At 39.8% G+C, this 23,410-nt stretch overlaps 1 long non-coding RNA gene across 2 annotated transcripts; it reads left to right on the top strand.

Annotated features, from left to right (window-relative positions):
- The first annotated feature begins 925 nt into the window (after nt 1–925).
- Nucleotides 926–23,289, top strand: LOC130705844 (uncharacterized). Of its 2 annotated transcripts, XR_009006222.1 has the most exons (4): nt 926–1,305; nt 12,514–12,756; nt 19,485–19,871; nt 22,825–23,289. It is a non-coding gene; the product is annotated as an uncharacterized LOC130705844 (long non-coding RNA). The 2 variants fall into 2 exon arrangements; XR_009006223.1 differs by lacking the exon at nt 12,514–12,756.
- The last annotated feature ends 121 nt before the right edge of the window (nt 23,290–23,410 follow it).

Genomic DNA, 23,410 nt, shown 5'->3' with positions numbered 1-23,410 from the left:
TTTTCAGCATTTCAGATGTTGTTCCAGTGCAGGAATATAGCAACTCTCTATAAAACAGAGAAACTCAGAAACAACAGAAAACAGGCAACTGTCTGTTGGCCTGGAACTTACATTCTTGTGGGAAGAACAGAAGAAGAAGAAAAAAGTAAATATATAGACATATGTCGATTAGTGATAAGCTTTGTGTGGGAAAAATGAAGCTCTGTAAGGGGAAGGACATGTTATAGGGGACTCAGGGACTGCTTCACTGATATGGTGACTTTGAGCAGAGACCTAAGATACGTTGAAGGAGAGACCCATGAGAGAAGCAGTAGGAGGGTTCCAGAAAGAGGAAACGGCAAGTTCAAAGGTCCCAAGGAGGAAGTTTGCTTGCAGAGCAATGAGGCCAGTGTTGGGAGTGTGGTGAGCAAGGAGGTGTGGGTAGAGGATGAAGTCAGAGAAGTATCAGGTTCAAACCATCCAGCCCTCACCAGCTTTTGGAGCTTTGTGGTTTTACATCATGTGTGATGGGAATCCATTGGAGGGTTTTAAGAAAAGGAATGACATGGGCTAGCATATTTTCAAAGAATTAATTTGGGTGTTGAATGGAGGGGGCAAGGGCAGACGCACGGAATCTCGGTAGGAGATTGCAGTAATCCAGATTAGAGATGATGGTGGTTTAGGGAGGGGTAGTGAAGGGGACATGGAGAAGTGGACGGACGTGGGGTATATTCTGAACGTAGAGCAGACGGGATTTGTTCATGAATTGGATGTGAGGATGGAAAAAAAGAGATGAGTCAAGAATGACTCTAACGTTTGTGGCCTGAGCAACTGGAAGTTTGGGATAAAATTGCAGTCTTTTTTTAATTAAGTCTGAGATGCCTGAGATACCCAAGGTCTGCTGCCGAGACATTCAGGGTAGAGGCATAGAATAGAGATAGACATTTGGGAGTCATCAGTCATATATGGTATATATACATATATTTTTTTGGCCGTGCCGCCTGCCTTGCGGGATCTTATTTCCCCCAACAGGGATTGAACCCGTGCCCCCTGCAGTGGAAGCGTGGAGTCTTAACCACCAGACTGCCAGGGAGGTCCCAGTGCATAGATGGTATTTAAAGCTGTGAAACTGAATGAAACACGAGTATAGACAGAGAAGAGATATGACAGCTGAGTCGTGGGACATTCCCGTGTTCAGAGCTCAGAGAGATGAGGAGGAACCAGTAATGAAGACTGAGAAGGAACGGCTATTGCAGCAGCTGCTTTTGTATACCCGGGAGAAAATGGTTTAAGGAGGAAGTGATCAACTGTAGGAAGGTAAAAAAGGTACTGATTGCTGGGACAAGGAAAATGGGTGCCTGAAATTTATTACTGGATTGAGCAATGTGGAGCTTTTAGCACTTACTGCAGTCTTGCATACTATCAATTGACATTTGTTTATTTTTTATCTCCTCCCATTTAGATGTAACCTCTGCAACATTTTGTTTTGTTCACTACTACATTCCTAGTGCCTAATAGTGCCTGGTATATGGTAAATGCTCAACAAATATTTCTCAATAAGTATCTCTTGAATAGGGAAATGTGAAAAACAAGAAAAACTTGCATTTTCTCTATTCCTCTTTGTACATAGATAGCTTGCATTTTATATTTCGACAGAGGAAGTAATGGTATAGCATTAGATTTTGAATTATGTTGAAAATTTGGCAAGGGATTTAACCTCACTAAGCTTTTATTTGCTTATTGATAAAAGGAGAAGGATAATAATATGTTTGAGAATGTACCCCCAAAAATGTCCCGTAAGTACTCAATTAATGCTTTGTAAATCTGAAGGGGTCACATGGACCAGAACACAGTGACATGCAAATTTATTTTAGATAAATAAGTTGTTTGACATGGGAAGTTTCATTTATTTGAGGAGTCTGAAAAAAGGAAATGTTGCTAGTAGGTTGCATTTCCAACAAAAAGCATTTGCGTGTGTCTCAGGATGAGATAAGGGCCATAATACATTGAGATTAGTCTTGCTATTATGGTTGTTTAACACTGAAATGTAATAGCTTTGATGCTTTTTATTTTTATTTTTTGTATTTTTGTCTTGTAGATTCTATAGTTCAAGTACCATTACACTATAGATCTAAGATGGGTAGACTTTGGTAAGGCCACTTCCTCTAGACCTACACCTTTCCCTAGATTGCCCAGATCTGAATCTTAAAGAAGGCACAGAGTTGGTTAGAGCAGATGCCAAGGCTTGGAAAAACTGCAAATTCATTGTGATCTAAGCATTAACCTTAAAAGGTTAACTAGGAAGTTCTTAAAGGATCTTGTAGGTTTAAAGTAAGTAAAGATTATATTTTAAAAGAGATTGGCCTTTAGCAGGGGAAAAATGTGCTGAGTGAAGAGGTGGGACAACAAGTCAGAGTTAAGTTCTCCTGGATTATCACTTAAGCAGCCTGGGCAAGCAGCCAAATCTCTTGGGTTAATATTTCTTTTCCCTTGTTGTCCAGGATTAGGCAACAACATAGCCTTCTGTCATTTTGCATTTCTTTGTCTGTTAAACAAGTCAACAGGTGATAACCTGAAGTCCCTTTGGACCCAGAATACTTGGCCAACACCGTACCCTTAGTAGATGCCCAGAATGGATGACATTTTGGTATTGATGTATTGATACTGGACATCTTGGGGTGGCAATGACTGAAGTTCTGGTTCTTTGGAAATTAGTGCTAATGGACAGGTACTAGCCATTACAAGACGCTAAGAACTTGAAAGACAAATTATTTGGAGAAAACCTCCAAGGGTAAACTTCCAAATGGGGACAGAGTTTGTATTAGCATGCCAAGTTTTCTACCTCTCTTGATAATACTACCTTTTGCTGTGAAATGTGGGTTATTAGTAATAGGCGAAGAGAGACTGACTCAGAAATGATGTCAAAATGTGGCAATAAGAAAAAAGATTTTTAAGACTTAGTGTTCCCTTCATGGAAATGGCTCAAAGCATCACATTGTGGATTCCATTTTTATACTTGGGCTTCATAAGGGCAATAACATCTCCCAAGTTACTAAATCTCACTGGTCTTTGTCATTATTATTACCTCATTTATTTAACACTTCCTAATATTAGACATTGTGTTAACTGTTTTACATATAGTATTCATTTACTTCTCACAGAAAAACGTTATGAGATCAGCACTATTAACATTCTCACTTCATACGAGGAAAACTGAGGCTTAATCCCAGTATCAGTAAGACCTTTGTGATGTGCAGCATCTGGTTAGTGGGAAATAAGTGACTAGCTGAGGTGCTAAGAAGGAAAAACAAACACAGTTAAGAGCAATTTAATAAAGGCTAGAGTGTAGTTATCATGGAATAAGAGCATGCAGAGCTCAGAAAAATGCTTTCCCAATGTTTCCAGAGCTCTTTTTTTTTGGAGATTAATTTTATTTATTTATTTTTAATTAATTAATTAATTAATTAATTATTTTTTTGGCTGTGTTGGGTCTTCGTTTCTGTGCGAGGGCTTTCTCCAGTTGTGGCGAGTAGGGGCCACTCTTCATCGCGGTGCGCGGGCCTCTCACTGTCGCGGCCTCTCTTGTTGCGGAGCACAGGCTCCAGACGCGCAGGCTCAGCAATTGTGGCTCACGGGCCTAGTCGCTCCATGGCATGTGGGATCTTCCCAGACCAGGGCTCGAACCCGTGTCCCCTGCATTGGCAGGCAGATTCTCAACCACTGCGCCACCAGGGAAGCCCTCCAGGGCTCTTATGAAAAGAAACATGTACATTAGATTAAAAAATTTTTTTATTGGAGTATAGTTGATTTACAATGTTGTGTTAGTTTCAGGTGTACAGCAAAGTGCTTCAGTTATATCTGTATATATATACACATATTTTTTGTACATATATGTATATGTTCTTTTTCAGATTCTTTTCCATTATAGGTTATTACAAGATAATGAGTAGAGTTCCCTGTGCTATACAGTAGGTCCTTGTTAGTTATCTATTTTATATATAGTAGTGTGTATGTCAATCCCAAACTTCTAATTTATGCCTCCCCCCCGACATTAGATTTTTTATTCATTCACATTTTGCTTCTTTCTGTGAGTTGGACCCTGTATTGGGACTGGGAATATGATAATGAACAAATGCAGTTTGCAGGCTATTGAAAGACAGATAATTCAAATAATGGTATTAATAATATAAGTGCTATAATACAGAACAATGTTTCCAAGACTTTTCTGAAGGAATCCCCTGGGTGACTTGTTAAATATACAGATTATCAGCCTTCTCCCATAGAAATTCTGAGGTCCTAGATTATGCTTTTTAACAAGCACCATAGTTGAGTCTTAGATTCAGGGAAGTTTGGGTGTGTGCCCAAGTATTTTGAGTGATGAGAGGTGGGGTGTCTTCCCAGCCTGGGGCGTTAAGGATGGCTTCACAGAGGAGATGGCAACTGAAGAGGAGGTGTGGGGTAAGGGGGTATTCCATCCCTCAGCAAGGTGACCCATGTGTTCCAAGGTATGGAAGTGAGAGCAAGCACTAACTTATCTAGGACGCTGGCAGCAATTAGACACCACTGGACCACAAAAGACAGAAAGGGAAATAGCAAAGGGTAAGACTGGGGAGAAAGTTGGAGTCCAGATTATGAGGATCCTGGAATGCCATGTGAAGAAATTTAGATTTTAAGAGATGATTTTTAGACTGCCTCAGCCTTTATATACTTTACATTTTTATATTTATATTATTTGTGTTCATATTGCATCTATAATAATTGGATATTATATATTGTTTATAAAATAGTTGCAAGGTGTTTGTATATGTATATATTAATATTAGATACCATTCACCTAATATTTATATATTATTATAGTAGGATATATTATTACATTTATAGCTTTTCTATGTAGTGAAATTAATTCATTTTTAATTTTCCTTAGACAAGACTTGGTGGTACATGACAGAGGAATGAGAGACTTGTTTGTTTGGTCCTCAGCAGAAGAGTCATGCTGCTGGGAGCAGATGTGGTCAGATTAGGGGAGGGAACCAACATGAGAGAACCAAGATAGAGAGGCGGGCTTCACAGGGAAAGGTCTGGGAAAGACTGGAGTAGCATCTCCTCCCTCTTGAGAGCTTCTGTGTTCAAACCAAAAGAGAATTTTCGACTTTGCTTTTATAAGACTGGATGTTTTCTATATGAAACCAGATCTAAACATTTAGGTATAAAATACTGAAATCCAAAAGTGCTTTTAAAAATGTATATTTGATCACTAAGGATAAGGAACCCTCTATATTAATTCCAAGGACTATTACATGCTCAGATGTCCCCTGCTCCAGAGAAACCTTCTCTGCCTTCTTTCCTCTGTCTCGCCCTAGTTCAGGCGCCTCTCCTCCGGGCTTCTGTAATATCCTGTGTGGGCCTAACCATATCGCACATGCATATTATATTCTTATTTGTTTATATGTTTATTATTGCATATTACATGCTTATTTGTCTGTCTTCGTATCCATAGGAATGAGCAAAGGCACAAAATGAGTTAGTGTTTTTGTTTTTTTAAAAATTTATTTATTTAATTTATTTATTTTTGGCTGAGTTGGGTCTTCGTTGCTGCGCGTGGGCCCTCTCCAGTTACGGCGAGTGGGGGCCACTCCTCCCTGTGGTGCACCGGCCTCTCACTGTGGTGGCCTCTCTTGTTGCGGAGCACGGGCTCTAGGCATGTGGGCCTCAGTAACTGTAGCACGTGGGCTCAGTAGCTGCGGCTCACAGGCTCTAGAGCGCAGGCTCAGTAGTTGTGGCGCACGGGCTTAGCTGCTCCGCGGCATGCGGGATGCTCCCGGACCAGGGCTTGAACCCACGTCCCCTGCATTGGCAGGCGGGCCCCCAACCACTGCATCACCAGGGAAGTCCGAGTTAGTGTTTTTTTGAATGAAAGAAAAAGAAATTGAATGAGAGAGAGAGAGAAAGTATACTGTGTTTACTCTTTGAAACCATATTATAATCAGGACTTTTGACTACTCTGAACTGAATTGATGAATAAATGCTTTTTCTCAACAACTTAGGGAAGCCTGTATTTGATGTGGTTTAAAAGCACAGATAGCAGCTCCTCTGTTAGTATGAATTTGTGCAGTAATTTCAAAACTAGGGTTGGTATATAGCACATTTAAGCCACACTGCTCACAGATCACATATAATGTTATGTATGTTTTAAGGAGGACATTTCAAGTCAGAAGTTCTAAAGGAGAGAAAGGCAAAAAATTAATATTGCCTTCTAGAATTTTAACCCACTTATGCTTTTTGCTAAGAACAATTTTCGCTCAAAACCCATTAGATTTATATGTAACATATATAAAAACTCCGAAACAGAAAGCTATTATTTTGTATTTCACATTATCAATTCTCTCATTTTAGATGGGAAACATTTAAAAATAGTTTCCATTTCATCTTTAATTTGGTTTAGCCCTGATTTTTTAGACTGGCTCAGTATCCTGTGATTATTGTATCAACACAATGAAATATTTCAAAGCAACCCTTCTTTTGTAAAACAATTAGATTTATAGAAAAAGAACCCATGCTTTTTTCTTTTGTTGGGTCACTTCAAATTTTCATTATTGAAAACTTTCCATTTTCTTTTAATGGTCACAAATCTATTATTTAAAAATAATTTTTCTAGAAAAAACCAATTATTTTACAATTATTACTTTAAAATAAAGCCTTGGGTTAAAAACTTATTTGGATATTTGTGACAACTGAAACATAGAACATGTGACATGAAAATGTCAGGCTTCAGAAAAGATTGGCTTTGGTGAAGAGATATGCTGAATGTGGACATGTGTTCTCTATAAGAACAATATGTATTAGAAGGTACTGTTATCTATACAAATCTTAATTGAGTGGAGAATTGTACATCTGTCCAATGAATTTTTGTGGAAAACTTAATTCATTTTAGGAAAAGAAGTAAAATTACTAAACAGAAAAAAATATTTGGAAAAAAAAAAAAACCTGTGAGTCCATTAGCAATTTGGATTCAGGCAATTTATCCAAGGAAATAGTTGTTTCCACTTATGAAATCAGGGCAAAATGTTGATAGTTTTCATTTTCTCTTGTTGGACCATCTCATTTAGAATCATGGATGATTGAAATAAAACAGATTCTTAGACATCATCTGGGTCAGGGATTCCCGACACTTATTGTGCATCAGAATTACCTGAGAAGGAATTCCCTGGCAGTCTAGTGGTTACAACTCTGCGCTTCCACTGCTGGGGGCAGGGTTCAATCCCTGGTCGGGGAACTAAGATCCCACAAGCCGAGGCGTGGCCAAAAAAAAAAAAAAAAAAACCTGTGAAGCTTTAAAAAATGCCCATATGCAAGCCCCAACACTTTGCCTCCCATCTCCCAACCATCAGATTCAACTGCACTGGCATGGAGCACAGCATCAATATGAGTGTGTGTGTGTGTTAAAATATACAAAATATGAAATTCACCATCTTAACCATTTTTAAGTGTGCAGTTCAGTGGCATTAAGTATATTCACATTGTTATGCAACTACCACCACCATCCACCTCCAGAACTTTTTCATCTTCCCAAACAGAAACTCTGTACCCATTAAAAAATAACTCCGCATTCCCTCCACCTCCTAGCTCTTGGTAATCACCATCCTACTTGCTGTCTTTATGAATTTGACTATGCTAGGTATCTCATATAAGTGGAATCATGCAATATTTATCATTTTGTATCTGGCTTAGTTTAGTTCACTTAGCATAATGTCTTCAAGGTTCATCCACATGGTAGCATGTATCAGAATGCATTCCTTTTCAAGCTGGTAGCATCAGTAGTTTTAAAAGCTCCCCAGGGTTGGACCTCCCTGGTGGTGCAGTGGTTACAAATCTGCCTGCCAATGCAGGGAACACGGGTTCGAGCCCTGACCCGGGAAGATCCCACATGCTGCAGAGCAACTAAACCTGTGAGCCACAACTACTGAGCCTGTGTGCCACAACTACTGAAGCCTGTGCACCCAGAGCCCGTGCTCCAAAACAAGAGAGGCCACTGCAATGAGAAGCCTGCACACCGCAAAGAAGAGTAGCCCCAGCTCGCCGCAACTAGTGAAAGCCCGGGCAGCAACGATGACCCAATGCAGACAAAAATAAATAAATAAATAAATTTATTTTAAAAAAAGCTCCCCAGGGTTTTCCCTGGTGGCGCAGTGGTTGAGAATCCGCCTGCCAATGCAGGGGACATGGGTTCGATCCCTGGTCCAGGAAGATCCCACATGCCGTGGAGCAACTAAGCCCACAAGCCACAACTCCCGAGCCCAAGTGCCAAAACTACTGAAGCCCGTGCGCCTAGAGCCCATGCTCTGCAACAAAGAGAAGCCACCGCAATGAGAAGCCTGTGCACCACAACGAAGAGTAGCCCCTGCTCGCCGCAACTAGAGAAAGCCCACGCACAGCAACAAAGACCCAATGCAGCCAAAATAAATAAATAAATAATAATAAAATAAAACTGAAAAATAAAAGCTTGTCAGGTGATTCTAATGTGCAACCAGAGCTGAGACCCACTCATTTCATCCTACTCCTTCCTTATATTCAGAGCAGAAAATAGAGGTTCAGAGAGAGGAAGTGACATTCACTTGTCCTCTCATTCAGCACGTACTTTCTGCCCATCTACCATGTTCCAGGCACTGTGCTGGGTACACTTAACCTCACACAAGGCCGAGTAAATTGGGACTCACATCTTCTAATTTGAACTCTTGGAAGCTTCACAGGTTGCGCTGTTATAATACACCCTTTCCTTGTGTTTGAAAAACTTCAAACTTCAACAACAGTAAAATAGTATTTTAGACTCTGGGGCTATTTGGGGAACCAATTTTTAATATGCTTTTATCTAGAGTTCTATTTAGAATCATTTTACTTTCTCTAATTATAATCAAAGTTGAATATAGTAATCATGAATCAAGCCAAACTATTAATTTAGTTGAGAATAGCTGATTTACAGTAACTTTAAGTTTACCCTCTAGACCAAGAACTACCTGGTAAATAAAAAAATAAGAGAAAAGCCTTAAAATGCTATTTCTCTAAAAGATGGGTGGGAAACCTCCAGCCTTCAATTTGATTTCATCTGGCCATAGGAAAAATCCAAAGAATTTATGCCTAAGGCCATGAAATTATAACCTTATTTTACAGTATATAATAGCTGTGCCCTTAAAATGTACTTTTGTGTAATAAAAATCCTCCAAGAGTCTAAAAAACAACTTAAAAAAAGCAAACAAAAGGAACATGTCATATTTCTTTAAAGACAAAATAATAAATTCATTTTACTTATATAAATTTTTTATTTTGGTAAACTATGCTTGACATAAAATTTACCATTTTAACCGTTTTTGTGTTCAATTCAGGGGCAATAAATACATTCACAGTGTTGTGTAACAATCACCAGTATCTATTTTCAGAACTTTTTATCATCCCAAATAGAAACTCTGTACCCATTAAACATTAACTCCCTTTCCCCTCTCCCCTAGTTCCTGGTAACATCTTTTATACTTTTTGTCTATTAATTTGCCTATTCTAGGTACCTCTGATAAATGGAATCATAAAATATTTGTTCTTTGTTTCTGGTTTATTGCACTTAGCATAATGCTCTCAAGACTCATCCATGTTGCAGCACATGTCAGAATTTTATTCCTTTTTAAGGCTAAATAATATTCCATTGCATGTATATACATTTTGTTTATCCATTCATTTGTTCATAGACATTTGACTTGTTTCTACTTTTTGGCTATTGTGAATAATGCTGCTATGAATGTGGGTATACAAATATCTGTTCAAATCCCTGCTTTCAATTCTTTGGGTATATACCTAAAAGTGAAATTGCCGGATCATATGGTAATTCTGTGTTTAATTTTTTGAGGAACTGCCTTACTCTTTTCCACAGTAACTGCACAATTTTACATTCCCACTAGCAGTGCACAAGGGTTCCAATTTCTCAAATACTCTCCAACTTAAGTAAAATTTTAACCTTTATTTATATAACCCTTGATATTAAGAAGTTTCTAACCACCTCATCTTTAATTATTCTGCATTTCCAGGTTGCATGGTTGTTTTTCAGCCCAACATAAATGTTCAGATTCTTATTCTTCTATCCCACACATCTACCTTCTCTGAATACAAAAGCAATATGTACTCATTCAAAACCTACAATTCATATAATCCATATTTCTCCAGGTTTCACCAAGCTGAGAGTACTGATGTGGCCACATTAACAATAGTATCTGAAATTTTACTGCCTCTTGTTCCCAGGCAAATCTGCCTTCCTCCTAATCTTCCCTGTTTGAGGTGTTCCTGAAAGTCCTCAAGAAACCCCTACATGAGCTGGGGTATAGTCACTGATGTAATTCCTTGGGAAGCCACTGGAGGGCAGCAGCTCATGCCCACCCCTTACCCCAGTCCTGGAGTAAGTCCCAGTTAGGCCAACTGCATTTCTTTTTCTTTCTTTCTTTCTTTTTAAGGTTGATAATTGAGAAGTATGGTCCTTTTTAAAAATATATATATGTATTTATTTATTTGGCTGTGGCAGGTCTTAGTTGCGGCGCATGGGCTTCTCTCTAGTTGTGGCATGGGCCCTAGAGTGCACAGGCTCTAGAGCACACAGGCTCAGTTGTCCCACAGCATGTGGATCTTAGTTCCCCCACCAGGGACCGAACCCGCGTGCCCAGCATTGGAAGGCGGATTCTTTTTTTTTTTTAATAAATGTATTTATATTTTATTTATTTATTTTTGGCTTCGTTGGGTCTTCGTTGCTGCTCATGGGCTTTCTCTAGTTGTGGTGAGCGGGGCCTACACTACGTTGCGGTGCACGGGCTTCTTATTGTGGTGGCTTCTCTTGTTGCGGAGCACGGGCTCTAGGCACGCGGGCTTCAGTAGTTGTGGCTCACGGGCTCTGGAGTGCAGGCTCAGTAGTTGTGGCACACAAGCTTAGCTGCTCCACAGCATGTGGGATCTTCCCAGACCAGGGATTGAACCCCTGTCCCCTGCACTGGCTGGCAGATTCTTAACCACTGTGCCACCAGGGAAGTCCCCCAACTGCATTTCTGGATGAGCAAACTCTCAAAGTGCTGCACGGCAATTACTATAAAGAAATGGGGGAATATCCGTCTTCCATACTCTTGGTCACACTTTGTCACCTGGGTTTCTAGAGTCCCATGTGGAAACTCAAGCACAAGTCTGAATCCAAGATTAACAACTAATGGAGTGGACTTCCCTGGTGGCGCAGTGGTTAAGAATCTGCCTGCCAATGCAGGGGACACGGTTTCAAGCCCTGGCCCAGGAAGATCCCACATGCCGCAGAGCAACTAAGCCCGTGTGCCACAACTACTGAGCCTGCACTCTAGAGTCCGTGAGCCACAACTACTGAGCCTGCGTGCTGTAACTCCTGAAGCTCGTGCACCTACAGCCCGTGCTCCACAACAAGAGAAGCCACCACAATGAGAAGCCCGCGCACCGCAAAGAAGAGTAGCTCCCGCTCGCCGCGAGTAGAGAAAGCCTGCGCGCAGCAACGAAGACCCAACGCAGCCAAAAATAAATAAATTTTTAAAAAAGCAAAAACAACAACAACTGATGGAGAAAGTGGAAAAAAGAATTTACCCCTGACAGCTGATAACTGGCCATAGTGTTCCCCTATTGAAGATAAACAGTTTCAAAGAGTAACAATTATCACACAATAATGGCGGAAAAAGACCACACCATAATCATATCTAAACACAGACAGAAATAAGGGCATTAAGCTACCACAAAAATACCCACTCTCCTATTCTAGCTACATGAATGAATTACCTACCTACTTCCTAGGTGAAAATTAACATCCCCAATCATCGAATTGTCCCTGCTTCTTGACAGAACTCAAATCTAGAACAAACCCTTGTTTCTTCCTAAATCAACCAGCCCAAGTCCAAATCCTCATAAGACCCTCCTTACTCGTTCTTGACCTAGACACCCCCAGGTCCTGGAGTGTGCATTCCCCCTTGTTGCAGTAGCAAGCTTATAAACCTAACTTCATCTGACAGCAGTTGTATTTCTGGTGGCCTTTGATTGGCGAGATTTAAACATCTGGAGATATTTTAGAGATTTAGGCTGTTGTCCCTATCTGACCACTCTGCTTCCTCATCGCCTTCATCCCCCTTCCTCTCATAAACATTCTCAAGCAAACTGGTGCCTGCAGAATGACTAGGTGTTAGGTGAAAAAAATTTCTTCTGTATTTTCTGAAAATTTACAGTGAACGTGGAATACTTCTATAATAAAAAAAGAATTATACCTTTAAAATAATAGTACCTAAGAAGATACTCTTTTGCCCACTAATCCACTGGTAGGGAGACTTTGAACACCCCTGTAATCTTCTCCTTGCTTTACACATCAAAATAACTACTATACCCTTTCTCTTTTTATCAGTTTTCTACCCCTTCATTACTCCTCTTTTTTTTTTTCTTTTTTTTTACTTTTTACTCCCCAAATGCTTATTTTCTTGGCTTAGACACATATATTCACTTCTTTTATCCCAGTCTTCCCTCTGTGAGTTCTAAGGTAGGGCCTGTGAGCTCTTCAATGGATAGCAGCTTCTGGCAGAGACGGCACCACATCTTCCTGCCCAGCTTGGCAAAAATCACTACTTGATCATGGCTCTCCTTCCCATTGACCCTGAGCAGGGTCTTGAAATGCTGCACAACACAGCACTCTTGGTCGCTACAACTGGCATACCGGGGCTGACCTTCTCGATGAAAATGGTTTATCATCGCCTGACACAGGTAACAATCTTGACAACTAAATTCCCCCTTTTCATAATTTGTGATCACGTCACCCAGACTGGGGTAATACTCGAACAGCCTTTCAAGAAAACGATATTGGAAGGGTGATATTTAAACTACTTAGGTTTGAAGGACAAATTGTTCATTTTTCTTGTTCTCTAAATTACTCATTTTAGTGAGGAACGTGTAAGAAGTGCTGTTAATTACGAATAGATCTATCTTATCCAATATGAGACCTTTATGTAATAATAAACTATTTTCCTTTATTAAATCTTTTACTTCCTAAATCTTTAACAAATAAATTTTTACTTATTGAGTACCCCCCTCAATTCATCTCAACCAATGAGATTTTTAGAGTTTCTACAACTACATTTAATATTTCAGAGTCATGCATATCCTTTTTTATGTTTCTCTAAATAAATTCAAATTGGAGCATTTATAACTTGTAAAAACTTTAGTTCTGAAAAATACACGTCCCAGATCAGCCCAAAGGAACACATAAGAGCCATTTTCGTTTTTAGTACAGAACTCCGTACAATGTGACCATGAGAGACAGTTTTATATTTTCTTGTTCCTACTGGCATTATGTATTTTTTATGACTGAAAAGCTTACCAGTTCTCAGTGTGGGGCCCAGATGAAAATCTTTGCAAGTTCGGAGAATGCAAATTTATCATAAGTAAAAAACTGCAGACACAAATGGAAAAATAGTAGTAAGATCAGTGTTCCCAGTTGCATTCCTGAGGCATATCTTGATTCTGATCAAAAGGCCTAAAGGTTTTTTGAGAGGTAGAGGAAGGGGGCAAAAGAAACCTGTTTTGCCTTTTCTTTTTATTTAATGGCTAATTAATATATCTGTTAGTACTTAATTTGTATATAATCAAAGTAAACATTTATCTTAGGCTTTCCATGTGCCATGCCCTCTTTTAAGAGTTTCACGTGTATTAACTTGTTTACCCCTAAAACAACCCTAAGAGATCAGTACTATTCTTATGCCTGTTTTGCAAATGTATAAACTGAGCCACAGAGAGATTAATAAATTACCAATGTTGCCCACGAAGTCAGTGGTAAAGCCAATATTAAATTCCAGAAGTCACAGTCGTGACCTCTTCTCTACTGGATAGAACCCCCTGAGATAGTCACCGGGCCCTCACCCTCTCCCCTGATCCAAGCTGGGCCATCCTAGGCCAGTTGAACACTCCCTCCCCATAATTCCTGTCTCAAGTCACGGGAAAAAAAGACTGCAAATGTTTGGAGTCTGTGCATCCTGGTTGAGGGGATATCCTGACAGACCACCTGTGCCATGAACTTTTCCTCAATTCTAGTCCCTGACCCTCCAGATCTGCCCTGTTTCCAGCTTGGATCCAAGCTGGCTTTGCCAGCCTTCCCATGGATTCTGTCAGCTTGTCACCTAACTTCCAATAAATTCCCTTCTGCTTGAGTTGCCAGAATGAGTTTCTATTTCTTGCAACCAAAGAATGTGAATGGATCCCATTGGAAGTTAGGGAAGATGTCTATTTCTTTAGATTTTCTCTGCCGCACTAGTGCTGTCCCAAGGGAGGTATGTATTTCATCACTGAGAAGGGCTAGCCCTGCAGTTCAGCTGCCTAAATTCCCTCGTAGGCCCATCACTTACTAGTCTCTCATCTGTAAAATGGGGCTAATGGTAGTACCTGTCTCAAAGAGTTGTTGTGAAGATTAAATGTGAGAAACATATAAAGTGCTTAGAAGGGTATTTGGCATATACTTAGCATCCAATAAATATTACCTTTTCTATTACCATCCTCTGTATTTCTAGTCAATTAAAATCATTCCAGTTATAAATGCAATATACAGTAATAATTTTAATTCAGCATTAAAATTTAATCCTCCATGTATAAGTTCTCACATTTGTAAGTAAGGTATTAACTTCATTTAAAAATCTTCTCCAGAGAGAAAATTTCTGAATAAATCTATGTTTATGAAAAAATGTGCTTTGGGTTCTGCAACAGTCTCTCATTTTAATACATATTTTGTCTACTAAAATATCTCTTCTTATTTTATCTATTGCCTGAGAGACAATGCCGTGAATACATTAATTTTTCATATAAGAAGGTGAATGTCTGTAAAGAAACATTGTAATAAATCTTTATTCTTGCTGAGAAGATAATCTTAAAATCTGTATAGATAAAGCCACTTCAGTTTATTTTGTATAATTAACGAAATTTTAAAATATGAGTTCTGGGACTGCCCTGGTGGTCCAGTGGTTAAGACTCCATGTTCCCAATGCAGGGGGCCTGGGTTTGATCCCTGGTCAGGGGACTAGATCCCGTGTGCCATAACTAAGACCCAGCGCAGCCAAATAAATAAATAAATAAATATTAAAAAATATAATAAGAGTTCTGAGTAAAATTTATAACATTTTTTTTTTTCTTAGAAAGTTGAATGCTCTCTGGATTTTTTTTGGTGTAACTATGGTAGATGAGTGATTGTCAACTTTGTGAATTAACTAAGTGAGAAACATATATTATTTTTTTCTATTGACCCAAATTATCTTAATTGGCTCCATTGAACTCATTAGATAAATATTCAACCCCCAAATTGGCTTTCCTGTTTAAAAGATCAAAGTATGCACTGAGAATGTTTTCTGATAAAAATGCAATTCCATCTAAGATAGAGGCAGCTAGCTATTAAATACCATACCATCAAAGTTAAGCTATCACTGCATGTAATTGCTTTTAAAATGAAAATTAAAGTTTCAATTATGGAACAAAATATGAATAGGTGAAGAAGAAAGTTCTCTTCAGGAAAAACAGAGGCGAAAAACAAATAAACAGGAGAAAGACATTTAGAGGCATAGAGATACTTCTAGAAGCAAAAGAAGACATCAAAAATAAAACTATTAAAAACATTCTCAGAGAGATAAAGGAGGATACGTACTCATGAAATAATAAAGAGCCCATGGAAATTGAAAACATTGTAGCAAGAGCAAAAATTTTAATAAATAATTTGGAAGAAAAAGTTGAGGAATCTTCCAGAAAGAAGAAAAAAACCCCAAAAGATGGAAATTGGAGAGAAGAAAAGAAAAGTATAGGATCACTGCAGAACATCCAATTTCTACCTAAAATGTGAACACCTCCAAGGCAAGGATTTTTTATGTTTTGTGTATTGCCTAGAACAAAACCAGACACAGGGTAGGTCCTCAATATATATATATTTTAATGAAAAGGGTTCAAGAAATAAGAACGGGGAAAGTAGAAAGGAGCAAATTATCAAAGAAAATTCTCAGCATAATTTCCAGAGTGAAAAAGATCCACTTAGCATAAGGAATGGGGAAAGACCCACATCAAGATACATGATTGTGAAACTTTGGAACATCAGAGACAAAACTTCCAGAGAGGAGGAAAAAAAACCATGCAAAAGATCAAGAATCAGAGCTGCTTTGAACTTCCCAAGAGCAAAGCAGTAACTGTGTCACACCGGTTAGGAGTCATCATCATGTGATTTTTATACATTCTTTCAAATGTCCTATGATACAGAGAAACCTATTTCATTCATGCCCAATGACAGAGAGCAATCTACTTTAATATCATGTAAAATTAGTCCCTATTTGCAAGTAACTAAATTGAACTAAATTCTTTCAAAATTTTGTCACCAAAGATGAAAGGCAAGTTCACGTCTTAAGTTTTGTGGCTTGATATAATTCTGTGGTGCCAAATTAAAATTAAACCCGTTAAATATTCAGTCTATCGAATGTGCCCTCATTGTATGCAATTGCAACAAGTAGAAAATGGAGGCAAAAAGTGGAAATTATACAACACAGAAGTGATTCTCAAATGTTCATTAGTAAAGTAAAAAAACTAATAATGCTTATCTCTGGTTAGTATTCATGTGGTTACCAGGGCTAGTGATAGTGCCACGAGGCTCCACATGTCTGGATTGTTGATTTTTGAATGTCCAGACCCTTTCAGTTGTAAATGATACAACCTCAACTCAATCTAATTTTAGCAATGAAGAGAATGTTCCAGGAAATAGAAGGTCCAAGGAGTGGGTCCTGCTTCTAGCATAACTGGATCTAAGGGTGCAAATCGCATCATTAGGTCTCTCCTTCTACCTTTCTCTTTGCATCTTTCCCTCTTGCTTCTATTTTTCTCTGTGTGGCTGCGTTTTCAGGCAGGCTGTCTCCACATGGGACCAAAGGTAGCCACCAAACAGCCCAGGCTTACATTATTCACACAACTAGCATTCCAAAGATAAGAGTGCAACTTTTGCTGCCCCAGCATTTGCATCAGTCTTTGGAAAGAACTTACATCATGTCACTTGCTCCCTCCTGGACCGAGTGTGTGTCTAGGAGAATTAAGTACTCTGATTGGGCAGCGTGGTTCATAAACCCATGCAACTGACAGACCCACCAGAATCCCATAGAGCGGAACGGAGAGAGCTTTCAAAAGGAAAGAATGGGAGAAGATTCCTCCATACCCACCACCCCAAAAGTAACAGATGACCACTTACATGACATTTTCCCCTAGGAGTCAAAATTCTTCATGCTATAGGAGACTAAATAAAACTCAATGGTTTTATGAAGAGCATACTTGAGAAAATTGTCACCTTGAAGTGATGGATGGCTTAATTAGAATTGAAAAAAGAAAAAAACTCAACCCACAATATTATCCAAATTACTGGAGGTATAACATCCTTGGTTTCTAGGAGATATGTAAAAGATTTACTTGTATTTTTAATTTGTAAGTAAATGGTGCCAGGTTTCTAGTTTGAAACCGAAGCCACATCTTTATCCATAGAACTTCACACAGAGAGGCACATCTTGGGAGATGAATACAAATCTCAAACTATTCCTGTTCAAACGTGCCCAAAAATTGTACCTAATATTTGCTGGTCATGATATTCTCACAGCCCTGGGTTCTTCAAATCAGATGCGGACTCTTCCTCTTTTTAAAAATATCTCCCTTCTACTACTTTAATACAGCTCCGGAACTTGATCTGACCAAAACACATTCTATTAAACTTGCATAGTAAATCATGTTCTCTTGTATCTGTCAGAACCTGCCTGACTTCCAACTTCTATATCCTCCTTCTCCCCACAGATACCAACTATCTAGCCCCTAAAATAAACCCCAGCTTCTGGAAGGTATCCTGCCCATTGCCCAGGGACTTGGCACACAAAGTTGTACTCACTGCTAGACTAGCTCTGACCTCATGCTTCAGTAACTGGGCTTCTGACTTGTCTCCAAGAGCACACTTTCTGGGTATCAGTTCTAGTAACTACATCTCTGTCTGTTTCCTGTGCCAGAATCCCTGACTTAGAAACCTGCTGAAAATCACATTCTCTCTAGACCTGAAGGGTCTGCCTTGTTCTTTTTTTTTTTTTTTTAACATCTTTATTGCAGTATAATTGCTTTACAATGGTGTGTTAGTTTCTGCTGTATAACAAAGTGAATCAGCTATGCATATACATATATCCCCATATCCCCTCCCTCTCGCGTCTCCCTCCCACCCTCCCTATCCCACCCCTCTAGTTGGTCACAAAGCACCGAGCTGATCTCCCTGTGTTATGCAGCTGTTTCCCACTAGCTATCTGTTTTACATTTGGTAGTGTATATATGTCCATGCCACTCTCTCACTTCATCCCAGCTTACCCTTCCCCCTCCCCGTGTCCTCAAGTCCATTCTCTATGTCTGAGTCTGCCTTGTTCTTATCACTCCTCATTCTTCTCATACCAGGGACTGAAGGTATGCACTGTTGATCTGAAACAAATAGACTGCCAGATATTTCTTCAGCAAAGATGGGCTTATTCAGAATCAGCAGGGAATTGCAATTCAGGGTCTACAACCATGGTGAGCCACATGCAAGTCCCCACACAGCCAGGGAAGAGAATGCTTTTATAGGAAGGTGGGAGGGCTGTGGTAAACAAAGAGCCCATGATTTTTCATTGGCTGAGTCCCTGCCAGGAAAGGAGTCTTTCTTCCTCCTGTTGAGCTCTGCTATCAGCACAGGATGTGAGAATCTCCGCATTCTGGCCTCCCAACTCAATTGAGATTTCTGTTTATTAATTTTTTACAGCACCATAACCTCAGCCTGAATACCTGACAGATAGGTGACTGTCAATATTTGGAGATCTATGTAGAGAAACCTTAGACATCTACCATCTGATGCTTTGTGACCACCTAGAGGGGTGGGATAGGGAGGGTGGGAGGGAGACGCGAGAGGGAGGGGATATGGGGATATATGTATACGTATAGCTGATTCACTTTGTTATACAGCAGAAACTAACACAACAATGTAAAGCAATTATACTCCAATAAAGATGTTTTTTAAAAAAAAATCTGCCATCTGAGACCTTCCAGCTTCTTTGTGTTGGGCCCATGCTTTCCTGGATTGTAGCCTGCTGTCTCTTACTGAGCCTTCCAGAGGTAGATTTAGTCTCAGCCTCTGTTGCTCTGTCTTTCCCTTTCTATGCCTATTTTACCTCCGTGGGGGGAACCCGCTTACAGCCCTTCTCTATACGTCTGAGGAGAGCAAGATTATTTCCTATCCTGCTGCAATTTTCTCAATATCCTGAGTTTCACTTCATGAAAAAGTTACTCTTTAAGAAGAACAATTTAATTGGGTGCTTGGAGAAGAAGCCCAAGCTGGATTGTAGGAATTTTTATACTTCTTTTGTGCTACACTCATAAAAATAATTTATCCTTAACTTCCCTTACCATTCTGGATTTTGTTGTTTTTGTCTCTCCAGCATCTTTAGCATTGGGGAACTGACCCTTCCCGTTTCATAGGACTGAGTCACAGAACTCTGACAGTCTTTGTCTCAAGGGTTAACCCATGGCCAGGACCTGGCCATGATCTAACCAGGATCAGTCCCTTCCCCTGATTGGCCAACCAGAGAGACCTTCCCTAGGATTTGATGTATTCAAGTTTGGAGAGAAAAGTTGGGTAGTTGTGCTGTGATGTAGCCTGGGGCTACGGGAGCTGTCTTACCCACCATGTAGAAAAAGGCTGAAGTCACCAAGAATGAAGAGATGAAGCCAAGATATGAAGATACAAAGTCAGAGAATAAAGTCAAGCCAAGTAGAGATGAGAAACGAGAGATGGAAACTTCTAACACACACTCCTGTTCTTCCCGGTATGTGAACCAGCTAGCCGCTTTTTTTTTTTTTTTTTTTGGCTTTAGCTAGTTTGAGTTGAATTTTTGTCTTTATAATTAAGAGTCCCAACTAATAGAACTCTATTTCAAGATATTCACATATCTAACCAAAACCCATCTGCTGGAGGTCTGGGAGCTAATCTCTCCCCTATCTTCCCTTTCAAGTTCTAACCCAGTGGAAAGGAGATGTAGGGAGAGTTTTTTCCTTATAAATTGTGTTGGGAATTCCCTGGCGTTCCAGTGGTTAGGACTCTGCGCTTTCACTGCCATGGGCCTGGGTTTGATCCCTGGTCAGGGAACTAAGATCCTGCAAGCCGCATTGTATGGCCAAAAATAATAATAATAATAATTTAAAAACTGTGTGAATGTAATTTGGCTTTAGCCTGAGGCTAAATTAGGGCTAATCTCAATTCCCCACTTATCTAGGCCTGTCAACCCATCTTTAGGGAGAGTTGGGTCTGCAAGGAAGACACTCCCTCAACCAGCGGTGCTTAGGGTCATGACCTGCTTCACAAATCCTGTCACCTGCAGAACAGACAGCATAACAACCACAGTTAATAGTGAAGCCTCTGGACTCCCCTTTTCAGTGCAGAGTTCCTGCTTCCAATGGCTTGTCTTGATGTCACTAATTACATAAGTCACTCTTACTTGATGGTGCAGAAAAGGATGGTGCTCTCAGGGAATCAATTTCTACAGAAGTTTTTCTTCTTCTGGAGTGTGAAGGAGAGTCACTCCCCTTCTTGGGTCCTTCTGTCCCTTCCTTAGCACCTTGCCCTAGCTCCTCCCATGTTATTCATAGTACTTTACCCACAGGGGTTGGCATAAGGCTCAGGATGGAACAATCAGAGCTCGTCTCTTGACTCTCTGAACAGAATTATAACCTTCTATGCCCCCTTCCTCAGAGAATGCTGCCTTCAAAATCATTCTCCTTCCTCAGGGCCTTCATACAAGCTGTACCTTCAAATGGAATGCTTTTCCCTGCCATCTCATTTGACTAGCTTTTTGTCTTTCTTTAAGCCTCTGATGAAATAAAACTCATATTTTACGGCAAGACAAAAATTTAAGCATAAAATTTTTCTCTGCCCGTTTAGGCCTCCTCCCTCCCCTTTAATGTGTGTTGTGCATTCACGTTTACCAGACCTCCTTAGGAGATAACATTCCCTCTTAATCTTGTAAAGGGTCATGATGACCCATTACTTGCTTTGTACATGCAGATCTGGATCGTGTAAACTGACAATATGTCATTTGATGTATAACTTTTTGTCTCAAAAATGTATAACTGTGCTTTGACCTCTAATGGGTGGAACAGTCCTCAGAGCTTTCTAAAAGACTGTCTCCCAGGTTATAATCCTCAGGTTGGCTCGAATAAAATTTTCCATTCTTTTCTTTTTCTTTTTCTTTTTTTTTTTAATTTATGGCTGTGTTGGGTCTTCGTTTTTTTTTTTTTTTTTAAGAAATTCACGTTCTTTTATTTATTTATTTATTTATTTATGACTGTGTTGAGTCTTCGTTTTTGTGCGAGAGCTTTCTCTAGTTGCGGCAAGCGGGGGCCACTCTTCATCGCAGTGCGCAGGCCTCTCATTATCGGGGCCTCTCTTGTTGCGGAACACAAGCTCCAGACGCGCAGGCTCAGTAATTGTGGCTCATGGGCCCAGTTGCTCTGCAGCATGTGGGATCTTCCCAGACCAGGGCTCGAACACCGTGTCCCCTGCATTGGCAGGCAGACTCTCAACCACTGCGCCACCGGGGAAGCCCCTCCATTCTTTTCTTAGATCGACTGTTGGTTAACTTTTTGGTCAATGCCTCAAATATGGCTTCCTCAGCTTAAAGATTAGCTCCTCTGAGAGGTTTTCCCTGACAGTTCTTTTGAAGCTAAGACCCTCCTTATGATCTCCATCTCAGCCCCTTATTTTACAACGAAAAGAAATGATCACTATGTTTTACATATAAACTGATGTAAGAAAATAGAATATATTTACTGCTAAAAATGAGATGAAGAAGTACATTGACATATCTTTTAAAAATACACTATGAAAGAAAAATGGTCCCAAACCTGGATGGGGAAGGAATTAGCATTCCTAATAAAATGCTTACGGAGTTTTCTAAAATTTAACTGGTTAGAACTTATTCTAGAAAAACCAGTCACCTATCAGTTTAACTGAGTAGAGTGACCTAAATGAACATTCTTTTATATTCGATCTAAAAATGATTAACCTATTTTCCTATAAAATAAATAACATCTTATAGTATCTTTACTTGCTATATTTGTTCATAACTTGTTTCTGGTCTTTTCCTTGCACTAGACCATAAGCTATGAAACTGTAGGCTCCAATAGGACAGAGACCAGGTTTGTATTACTTATTTCCAGGAAAAACTAGCACAGTACCTGGTAAATAGTGGGAGTTGCCATGATATTTGTTAAATTAATCAGTAATAAGTGAGTGAGTAAAATTTAAATGTGTGCCCATTTATAGAGTAGATACATTTAAATAAAAATTAGTGTGAATCTCCTCTTTTCTTGTGGTGGGATTCAGGACAAGTTACCCCAAAATGTGGCACCTTGGCTTTTGAATATTTTAAACTGAAGGGGTTTGAGAAAAACGGCAGAAGCAGTAAGGTCACACTGACCTTCCCCTTGCCCTTCTCCCCTGAAACTTGTCATAAAACCCTCAGGTTAGAGATGCCCTCCTGAAACGGAGCAGGACCCTATGGTCCTTGCCCCCCACGTCCTCCACTTGCCTTTTGTCTGTGGAAAAACTTTAGCCAAAGAATAAGTTTAATCAGAGAAATGAGAAAATGCAGAAGCAAATAAAAACAGTCTAACAAGACTAAATAGTAATAGTTTAGTCATTAAGCATAGTCAAGGACCTTTAGTTCCTTCTCAAGGGCTATAGATAATATTCTGAGCCATATCCTGTGAGTTGTTTTACAGTTACTGAAACATCCACCAGGTGGAAGAAGTTAACTACGTGATGACCAGACTGTAGCCATGACATAAGCTGCCACAATTCCGAGAATTTGCCTCAAAGAAATGGAAACAAACTGACCCTGGAACTGAAGATTAACTGTACTTAAAACAATCAAAATGACGCTGGTCAGACCACTGCATGACCAATTTCAAGATGACTGTCAGAGCTGACTGTGGTGGTTCTGCTGTAGCCACCTCCTTCCGTCTATAAAACTCTTGCCCCCTGATTGTCAGGGGCGAGGGGGAGTCTGCCTTTGGACAGGAGTCCAACCCCTCCGCCCCCTAGTTGCCACATCCAAAATAAAGCAAACTTTCCTTTCCACCAACCTTGCCTATTTATTGGCTTTTGAGCAGCGAGCAGCCGGACCGCACTTTTGGCTACACTCCCTGTACCTGGAGGAAAGGAGCATCCTTACCTCTTGAGACAAAGGGATCTGAAGAAGAATCCTAACAGACAGGACTTGCTAATTTTCGCTCAATTTACGAGTCTTACTTCATGTTCCTTATCCTATCATATTTCTACACTACTGCCCACATTTCATGAAACCTA

This window comes from Balaenoptera acutorostrata, chromosome 20 (assembly GCF_949987535.1).
Source record: "Balaenoptera acutorostrata chromosome 20, mBalAcu1.1, whole genome shotgun sequence".
Classification (NCBI taxonomy): Eukaryota; Metazoa; Chordata; class Mammalia; order Artiodactyla; family Balaenopteridae; genus Balaenoptera; species Balaenoptera acutorostrata.
This window is presented reverse-complemented; position numbering and strand designations above follow the sequence as displayed.